Here is a 10515-nt window from a genome sequence, read left to right as displayed (position 1 = left end):
ACAGACCCTATCTTTTATACCCAGCCCCAACAGTCCACCTCTAAAGAGGATAAAGCCTTTCCTCAAAAGATCTCACAACTAACATTGCTTTGCTATCAAAATCTATATTTCTGATCTGTTCTGAGCATTGAGATAAGATTCAAATATTCCCAAATAAAGAAGCACAATGCACATTGTGGTTACCTATTCAGCAACAGTAAGCACTGCATTCAAAACTATCTCATCCCTGGAATTCAATAAGGTCAGCCACATTCACTGGCATTTCCTCCACTGTAGTATGTAGAAAGTCTCAATGTCACAAAGAATCCTCTTGTATTCTTCAGTAACAAAGTTTATAGCCACACCTTTCCTCCCAAAATCACCCCCCTCTGCCAATTCTGTGAATATAGTTTTCACAATTAGTAGGTAGATATAGTATATAACCAATGACACTTGTTGCACATCAATCCCATGAGCTAACAAGCAGAAGTGATCAAAACAGGGCTTGACTCTGATCAGAATTCCCTCATGACACATCTCTTTCCTTCTGGTCCACGTCACCTTGCAGGACATAAACTGTGAAATCCCTGGCATGCATTTTCTCAGTCCATCTTGTGCCTTGTATTGAGAAAAATAACAGCCTAAGTAATCATCAGTGTTTTGTAGAAATACAAAGTGTATCCAACTTCCATTCTTCTCTTTCAACGTTAATATAAAACTATTTGATTCCTTCAAGGATCAATTCTTTTTTCACCAGAATTCAAAGTGGATCTCTCATGAATTTTTGGGTCACATTCAACATATCAGTCGACATTGTGGCAGAAAGCAACACAACCTGAATACTTGTATTTAATTTTTGGAAAATCTCCTAGATTTGATCCTTAAACTCTTGGCTCAACATTTCATCCGCTTCATCCAAAACAAACATTTGATCCTTTGTGGAGAAAGATATCTTCTGTTTAACATATCAAACAGTTTCCCTGGTATACTAACAGCAATATGCAGAGCCTCAGCCTGCAGTTTTTGCATTTCATTCCGAACATCAGTTCCACCAATGCAGGCATGACAAGTTTCTCCCATATAGTCTCCAAATGCCAGAATTATCTTTTGGATCTTTAATACAAGGTATAATAGTTCTCTGTTGAATAGCTGAAGGATTCTCAAAAACATGAGCATAGATGCCCCGAAGAAAAGATTCCTTTAAATTCATATTGTCAAAAAAAAAAAAAAAAGAAAGAAAGAAAAAATAATAAAATAAATTCATATTGTCGAAGTTATTGATAATCTCATGCCAGTTGCTCTAAATGATGTCCCCGGGGTCCATTCCCTCTGGGCCTCCATGTTCTCTGTTACAACCTCGGAGCTACCAGACATGATCTGAAGAACAACTCAGCGCCGGACTGGAAAGCCAGAATCTACTTCTAAAACATCTCTACAACAATTGCTTGTGTTCCATCTCATTGCTCCACTCACACTTTGAGTTTTTATCCCCCGTCTGCATTCACCTCTTCCTTGGTCTTTCCTTCTCTGTTTCTGTCCCCTCTCATCCATCTTACCTCCAGCCCCCATATCAGTCTTCCTAAAGGCTGACAGTCACTGGGTGGCTTCTCTGTACAATAATCAGCAGCAGTCCTCCACTACTTACCAAATTGAGTTCTAACATTCAAGGCACAATTTAAAATCATCTGCCAAACAATCTTCTCAATCTTGTTTCTCCCTTCCTTCCACATGCACGTTAGAGGTCAAATAGCGTGACTCCAGAGTCAGATCCCAACCTAGTAGTGCTAAGGCCTTGGGTAAATTACCTGCACCTTTGCTTCTCCATCCATAAAATGGGAGTATTAGCAGCACCTACTTCACGTATTATTGGGAGGATGAGATAAGATAAACTACACAAAGCATAATACCAGGCCTACACGAGTTTCTTAATAAATGTCAGATATTGTAACTTTTACCACATTCCTGCAATCAAACTGAGTTGCTTAGTTTCCCAGGATTTAGTACTTATTTCCCATTCCCCTACTTTTGCTTATACCATTCCCTCTGCCTGCAGCTCTCACCCATCATCTTCACCTTCTGAAATCCTTCCTATACCCAAAGGCCCTGCTCAGAAGCTATTTCTCTAAAATTTTCTCAACCACCAGCCACAAGAGCTCTCTCTATTGCCCCTCTGAACTTTAGGACTCTTTATTTCTAACACTCCTGAGGCATTTACACTGCCTTATGGTGAGCTGTGTGAATGCATTATCCCTCCACAGATTAGAGTGGGGCTTTGTCTTCCTAATATTTGATATCCTTGACACAGCCCAGCGCAGCCTCTTGGCACAGAGCTGAAACTCGGACGTTCATCAAAAGATGAAGTGGATGAACTTTCCTGTTTCTCAACAATAAACTGTCATCTCGATACCTATCTATTAAACAAATATTTATTAAGCATGCTTTTAATCTTATTAATATATCTTATTAAACCCAGGATTAATGAATATGGTCCTTGTCCTCTTGGTACTCACAACCTAGTTCAGATTATACTTTCAGAAAGGAAACTGAGAACAAGTCAGGGCAATATTTAACAATGTGTTTAATCAACTATAATCAAATTTCATAATGTATAATCTAGACTGTTTCCTGGGTGGTCAAGCTAGGGCAGAGTCTAGAGACTTTAGGTGAGTGGGGGAGGGGAAGAGACAGATATCTTCACTGGAAGGTTGAGCTCACTGAAAGATGATTTTAGGTAGGGAAAGTAGAGGGAGAAGTAATTTTTATACGAGAATAATTATACCTGCTTTCATGAGGTGGGGGGGGACACTGACAAACTAATAGGAGTGTGCCACCTACTAAATTAATGATTCTTTGTACTGGAGTACCAGAAGATGACAATGGGTGCCAGCTATGGTGTTCACATGTAATAATTATCATAATTACAAACACCAGGGATTAACATTTACTTGTCAGAAGTCCATGTATGGAATGGGTGTCTCCCAAACCTGTTGCTGCATAAAAGCAACTGCAATTCCTAGAGAATCAACTTTAATTAAAGAAGTTTCTGAGTTTCATGCTTTTTCTATCTTGAGATTCTAAATTGCTGTTCACATTATTAAGGTCATATCTCCAGGCTTCACCTAAAAGAAGGAGGTTTGCCAAAAAGTCAGACTTCCCTTTCAGCCACATATTTTTGGCCTGGCCAATGTAAGGCATGAGCCCACTGTGAATTAGGAGATGTAGGGATCCCTGGGTGGCGCAGCGGTTTGGCGCCTGCCTTTGGCCCAGAGCGCGATCCTGGAGACCCGGGATCGAATCCCACGTCGGGCTCCCGGTGCATGGAGCCTGCTTCTCTCCCTCTGCCTATGTCTCTGCCTCTCTCTCTCTCTGTGACTATAATAAATAAATAAAATTTAAAAAAAAAATTAGGAGATGTAATTTAAGGAATGGTAGAAAGAACCTACGCCCTCAAAGATCTCCCCCAACAGCCTGTGCGCATGTCTGAAAGGACACCATGATTTGTCATGCAGTTGTATCCAGTTCTTTCCCTACAGATGTAAGTCCTTCTGTGAAAGGCCACAGTCTCCAATCATTAGGTTTGCATGTCATGAGTATCTATTTGAGGGAAAGAGAAAAGGCATAGAAAGAGATGGCAAACAAGTCCTTGCACAGCAAAAGTGGGACAAAATGACCACCACTCTGTCTGGTCTAAAGGGAAAAACCTCCTGTCCCCAGACTGCAGAGCCAGGACCAATTCCTCTGCTTTCTGCCAGGGCCTGCGCTGAGCGGGAAGTCAGGGTGGTGGGGCCCACAGCAGCCCCCCCCCTCCCCCGGACATGCACAGTGGCAGGCTTCTCCTGTCCCCCGGAGGGACAGCATGTGGGAGGCGGCTGACCATGCGCGGATCCTCTGTGGCAGTGGATGCAAGGATATATGGTCTTGTGAAAGGTGAAGGGCCAGCCTCAGCGCTGCAGTGTGGCCGCCGAGGGACTGATAACCTCGCAGGGTATTGTTCTGGGCCCTGTCCCATGGGCCCTCGCCAAGCCCCTGGCGCAGCGGGGGAGAGGATGCTGCACGTGCCCTCATCGCCTGCCCGGCACAGCAGCTCTTCTGGGCCCACGAGGCCTGAGCATGGGGAGTTTCAAGTTCAGCTAGCCTGGAGGGGTTGAACTGAATGACATGGTTTTTTCCGAAGTCGGAGTTCATGGGATCTTAACTTCTTTATCCAACCCCATTATCTTCGGTCTCTAAGCTACTCTCTTGGACTCACAGCGATGACGCTGGTGCTGCCACCTGCAGGTGACAGGGGAAATTGAGCGAACTGCAGTGGGTGGCCCGAGTCTGGAAAGAGTCCCAACAGGCAGAGATACTTGATTTGGCCTCCACGAATCCTCTGGAGCTTTCCCTCTGGTTTGTTTTGCCATTTTGCAAATTTGGGAGGAGATTGATGGTACATATTTACACAAATGTAATTCAACGTAGATGTGCATCACCAAAGCATGTAATGAATCAAAGTAGGTTAGCACGTCTGTGTTACCAGCGCCCCCTCCATGGTGTCACTGTGATTTCCGTCACAGCTGGCTTCACTCTGCCTGTATTGGTCCGAGTGACCCCTGTGACATCCCCAGCGGTCATCGTCTGGGTCACTCACAGCCCAGTGGGCTACCCCATTGCCCTATACTCTGCACCATAGCGACTCTTACTTCAAGCATCCTAATACCATGATTTTTTAATGTGATTGATTATGAAAATAATTTGGGGGGCACCTGCGTGACTCAGTGGTTGAGTGCGTGCCTTTGGCTCAGTTCATGATCCTGAAGAGTCCTGGGATCTCCCCACAGGGAGCCTGCTTCTCCTTTGCCTGTATCTCTGTCTCTGTTTGTGTGTCTTCATTAATAAATAAAATTTTTTTAAAAAAAATAACAATTTTTGAACAATCACATTAGAGAGAGATGGTTAAGATTACAGGCCCTGAGGGCTGCCAGAGTTTGAATCCTGAGTCCAACTTCTTAACTTTGTGACCTTGAGAAAGTCACTATTCTCTCAATGCCTTAGCTTCTTCACCGGCTCAGTGGAAATGATAACAGCCCTCTTAGGATTGCTGTGCATTTTAAAGGAGATCATGCACATGAGCACCCACAGTATAGCCTGCTGAGAAAGAGGACCCAGGGGTGAGTTCAAATTTTGCTATGTGCAAGTTCAGGGGATATGGGATGAGTTACTTTACTTCTCCATGCCTTGGGTTTCTCATCTATAAAATGATAGTTAAGAGTATCGCACCAATTATTTATGAGAACTAAGTGAACTGTGTCAACTATGCTTAGGCACAGTAAGTTCTCAAATGTTAGTCTTTTACACTTGAACTGGTTTTTATTATTTTTGGCATTCTTGCTGTCTGGAAAATTCTGGTTTTTTAGACTGCCAGATAAACATAACCATATGTTTATCATTTCAGTTTGTCTTGAGTACAATTGTATGTAATCCTTCTCCCTGAGAGTTAGATGTCTTCATCCCATTTTGCAGATGAAGAAACTCAGAGTGATGTAGTGACCTGATTAATGTCATACAGCATGTGGAACTGATGTCATATAGCATATACCTAGCTTTTCTTTTCCCAAGATCAGAGCTCTTTTTACTATATCACAGGTGTCTTTATAATTCCTCTAAATAGGAGGAGTACACATTTGATTTTACAACTCTTTGCCAGATATATATGCCATGCATGAAATTTTTCAAGTTATAGCAATTCCCTAAAACCGGCTTAAATTTTCAGGGAAAAATAAAAGAAATACATTTAAAGCCTTTTCTTGGTAATAAACCTCTTCTCAGTGATTTATCAGTGGACTGGCCTGTTCGGTGTTACTTTGGGAAAGTAGGGTCAAGGGAGCAGCAGCTTGGGCCACTGGGGGAACAGCACCATCACCGCTATGTATTAAGCCCGCCCCCTTTTGAACTCCTCCTCCTCGGCAGCTTGTGAAATTACTTATTCCCTCTTCTCTCTTCCCTGACAGACTGTGAGCTCTGTGAAGCTCAAGATGGTGCTAACCTGTCCATTCTCTACCTGCAGAAAGGAAATACAGAGAAGAAACACTTTTCACTGAAAGAAGTCAGGAAATGATGGCATTTCTTTAAATACTTAACAGATTCATCTCAATCTATAGAGAAAGAGGTAAGGGATAGGTTTGATTATTTTTGCCCAAACATCTCATTGATGATCTTCCTCTCCTGAATAGTAATAATAATAACAACGACAATAACTAATATTTATCAAATGGCAACCATGAGCACATGAGCTCATTCGAGTCCTGCAGTAATCCTGTGTGCCAGGTACTCTCTCTATCCTCATTTTACTGATAAAGAAGCAGGCTGAAAAAGAGCTTGGGCTTCCCCACAAAATACAACTAGGAAGTAAAGTAGCAGAACTGGGGCTTGAACCCAGGTGTAATGCTGAGAAGGCTCTAACCTCTGCTCAGCCTCTGCCTTCCAGGACTGGGGCTTGTTCAGAAAGATACCTGATGGGAGTGATGGATGGGGTGAGTGCATGCTTTCTACCTTAACCACCTTGATTCCTTCTCTTTGATTTATTCTCCACCCCAAGCAGCTGGACTTTTTTTTTTTCAAATATTTTATTTTTATTTATTCATGATAGACATAGAAAGAGAGAGAGGCAGAGACACAGGCAGAGGGAGAAGCAGGCTCCATGTCGGGAGCCCAACGCGGGACTCCATCCCGGGACTCCAGGATCACGCCCTGGACCAAAGGCAGGTGCTAAACCGCTGAGCCACCCAGGCATCCCCGCAGCTGGACTTTATATCAGAGTCATCTTCTTTGGCTCCTTCCCTACCTGTGCCTGCCATCCCTGGCCTTTACTCAGGCCCAGAGTGCTCTCTCCCCTAATTCCTGGCACCAGGGCAAGGGGGAATATCCAGTGTCGAAGATCAGCAAAGCCCTCCACGTGACAGACGGGCACTTGCCTTCCCAGCTCTGCACCCATGCCTCTGAGTGGTTTCGATGACAGTCAGCTGGGCCAAGACCTTGTCTCTACCTCAACAGACCCCAAATGCCCAGTTCATGTGGAGCAGCTGCTCCTTGCATGCTCCTGGCCCCAAAGGCCAAACAATTCCACTGGGTTCATGCAGTGCTGAAGCCTCCTCATTCTCTTCCCATGTTTGTCCTCACCCATCAAGCCTTTCAGGACTAGATTGTTTTATGACTGGTGGCACAGCCAATTTGTTTCTGGAATCAGATTTCCAAATACTCAACACTCCAGAAATTTCAGCAATAACTGTACAGATCATCCCAGACCATTCATGGTTTTTGTTCCCAAGATATAAAAAGAGAGTTTCAGGGCATCTGGGTGGTTCAGTCACTTGAGTGGCTGGCTTTGGTTCAGGTCATGATTTCAGGGTCTGGGGATTGGGCCCACATCAGGCTCCCTGCTCAGTGGGGAGCCTGCTTCTCCTTCTCTCTCTGCTGTTCTCCCTGCCTGTACTCTCCCCCCGACCCCCATCAAATAAATGAATAAAATAATTTTTAAAAAGTTTCAAAGGTGGTTTAGAATTCCAAACTCATTTTCCTCTCATATCTGGTTCTAAATAATCATTGGGTATTGTGGCAGACCCTAGAAACCACCTATCCCACATGGACCATTTGCAGTGCAAGATCGAGTATCTCTGTGCCAGTGAGACATTTGAAGAGAGAAGATTACAACTAGAGAAAGAGGGGAAGAAGTTGGAGATTCAAGAAAGAGGTTCTGAGTAACCTCTGAGGTCACAGAACAAGAGCTTCATGACTTCCAGATGCAGAGGAAGCACCGAGGGAGCTTGTTAAAATGCAGATTCCAGGTTCTGATTCCTCAGGTCTGAAGTGGAGCCCAGAACTCTCAAGACCCGCAGAATCTCTTCCAATGCAGGCAGTACATGGATGACACTCAGAGGAAGGACACTTAAAGGACCAGGAACACCTAGGATCCTAGAATCAGGAGGTTGAGCCCAGCAGGGAGGGGTGCAAGGAAGAGAAGAGAGAAGATGGTTTCCTGAGGCAGGTGTTCAGAAGGGAGGGCAAACAGGAAGGAGGAAATGGATGGAATGTACTACGAGTAAGAAAGAGGTTCAGAGACCACCAGAATCCCACATCCTGGAGGAACCTAGAGGTTAAGCTTTTTATACAACTCATAAGTCTCACGTTTCCAGAGACCAGTCAGGCAACGTGCACAGTATGGGAAATGCAAAAGCAGTTCATCCCATTTTAATTCTTCTTCTTAGAATTATTTTTACCTCTTAAATCAAAATCTATCTCCCTTTTTTTCTAGCTTATCCCCACAGAATAAGAAAGCTTATAAAACTAATTAATGTATGACTGACTTATATCCCTTAATCTTCCTAGAGATTTTTTTTAAAAACCTCTATTTTCCAATCCAGAATCATGAATTGCATACATTTTTCAAAGACACATTTTTAAATATAACCCAAGTGAATCTCTAGTTGGCCAAATGCCAGATGAGAGAGAGAGAGAGAGAGAGAGATGCCCACGTTGCCCTGCTAGACCTGGCCTGGGATTCTGTTCCTATAGTCCAGCCTCATGCCTAGTAGTTCAAGTTTTTTCCCAACCTATTCCTTTGCCCTCTGTTCCTCTCCTTTCCTTCTTCTCTGATGCTTCCAGTGTCTTGGAGGACTCCAGGTAGTAGAGAAGATGGAGTGGCACACCAGGGACCCTGCCAGTCACTGCCGCTGGGAGCCTCTACTGGTCCCTACATACAGGATGTCTTCCTCTTCACTTGGCTCTTCAATGAGTGTGAAGTGGAAACACTCACAAGTACTCAATGGGGCACAAAGACTAATCAAAATGTAATGAAGAGGTTTCAAACAAACACACAAATCCAAGAGTGAAAATCAATGAGACAAAAGTGGTCCTGCCAGAAAATAAATGAGGTGCAAAGGGATCAGCCATGAAATATGAGTCAGCAAGCCTCATTCAGACAACTACCAGTCCAGTACTGCTTGTGTCAGAAGCCTCTTCATGTTGACTCCAAGACGTCTCATCTGTTCCCACCTGCCCCTCCTTGCCATTGCACCCCACATACTTTGGCCTTCTGAGAGAGCCCTAACCCTATTTGCTGGCTACAGAAGTCTAACATTGAGTCCACATCAGATTTCGCTCCCCCGCTGCAGTGGCCAGAGGCTGCATCTCCACATCTCCACAGACCTCTGTTGTACAGTTCCTATGCCACTGGCCGGGGACTGCCTGGGCCAGAAGTCTTTGGGTATGTGGGTGCTAAGCTCCCCTAGATTGCAAGCTTCTATGCTGTCATGGAAAAATTTTTAATCTATTTGAATAATGATAGGTGCTTTGGAATGAGACATGATTCAAAATCCCAGTGGATGTATGACCTTGAGCCAGTTCCTAATCTTCTGTGAGCCTCAGTGTCCTTATCTGTAAACTGGGATCATAATATGTCATGCAATTATGGCGAAAGTTAAATGAAATAAGTTAATGCAAAGACCTCAGTCTAGTGTCTGGTACATTAGAAACTTTCAATAAATGTTTGTTCTCTTCCCCCTTATTCATTTGTGAACCCCCAAGCCTAAAATGTGTTGCTGGCAATTTTATGCAGATTATAATGGCTTACAATTACATGACTAATTCACAATCATCATAGAATAATCAGAAAATATGGAGAAGTAAAAAGAAGATAAAAAATCTTATGTAATTTTCAAATCCAAAGATACTAGTATATAAATTGGTATACATCTTCCAAAACTTTAAAAATACATAAATAGGTCAGCCCCAGTGGCTCAGGGGTTTGGCGCCGCCTTCGGTCCGGGGTGTGATCCTGGAGACCCAGGATCAAGTCCCGCATCAGGCTCCCCTGCATGGAGCCTGCTCCTCCCTATGCCTGCGTCTCTGCCTCTCTCTCTCTCTTTCTGTGTCTCTCATGAATAAATAAATAAAATCTTTTTAAAAATACATAAATATTCATTATAACACACTATACACAGTGCTTTTTTTTTTAAAAGATTTTATTTATTTTGGGAGAGAGCATGCACGAGGTTGGGGATGGGGGAGGGAGAGAGAGAGGGGATAGAATCTCAAGCAGACTCTGAGCTGAACATGGAACAAGATATGGAGCTTCATCTCACAACCCAGATAGAAATCATGACCAGAGCCCAAACCAAGAGCCAGACGCTCAACCTAACAAGCCACCCAGTCGCCCCTACACAGTGCTTTGTCACTGAGTTTCTATATGATAATATATGACCACCATCTCTCATGGTCCCTAAAGGGATTTACATAACATTAGCCATAATGGCTACAGAGTGATTTCGTACAGGGATGTGTCTTCACTTACTCAGCCAATCCCCTACTCTTGAACATGTAGGTCATTTGCAATTTTTTTCACTGATTCTAAGCAATTGCTGTGATGAACAAGTTGTAAATCTTCACTGTCATTCTCAAATTCTATGAGTTGAATTGCTAAGTTGAAGGGTATATGAAAATGTTAGGGTATGAACACTTTTGATACACATTGCTGAATTGCTCTCTACAAAGATTATATCA

The 10515-nt window shown here is 43.4% G+C and overlaps 1 pseudogene; it reads right to left on the bottom strand.

The window, feature by feature from the left end:
* Positions 1-220: 220 nt before the first annotated feature.
* LOC112916890 (eukaryotic initiation factor 4A-II pseudogene) lies at positions 221-1530 on the bottom strand (annotated as a pseudogene).
* Positions 1531-10515: the final 8985 nt, after the last annotated feature.

The sequence above is a fragment of the Vulpes vulpes genome, chromosome 8 (assembly GCF_048418805.1).
Source record: "Vulpes vulpes isolate BD-2025 chromosome 8, VulVul3, whole genome shotgun sequence".
NCBI lineage: Eukaryota > Metazoa > Chordata > Mammalia > Carnivora > Canidae > Vulpes > Vulpes vulpes.
The sequence above is the reverse complement of the archived record's forward strand: the minus strand, read 5'-3'. Positions and strand labels throughout refer to the sequence as shown.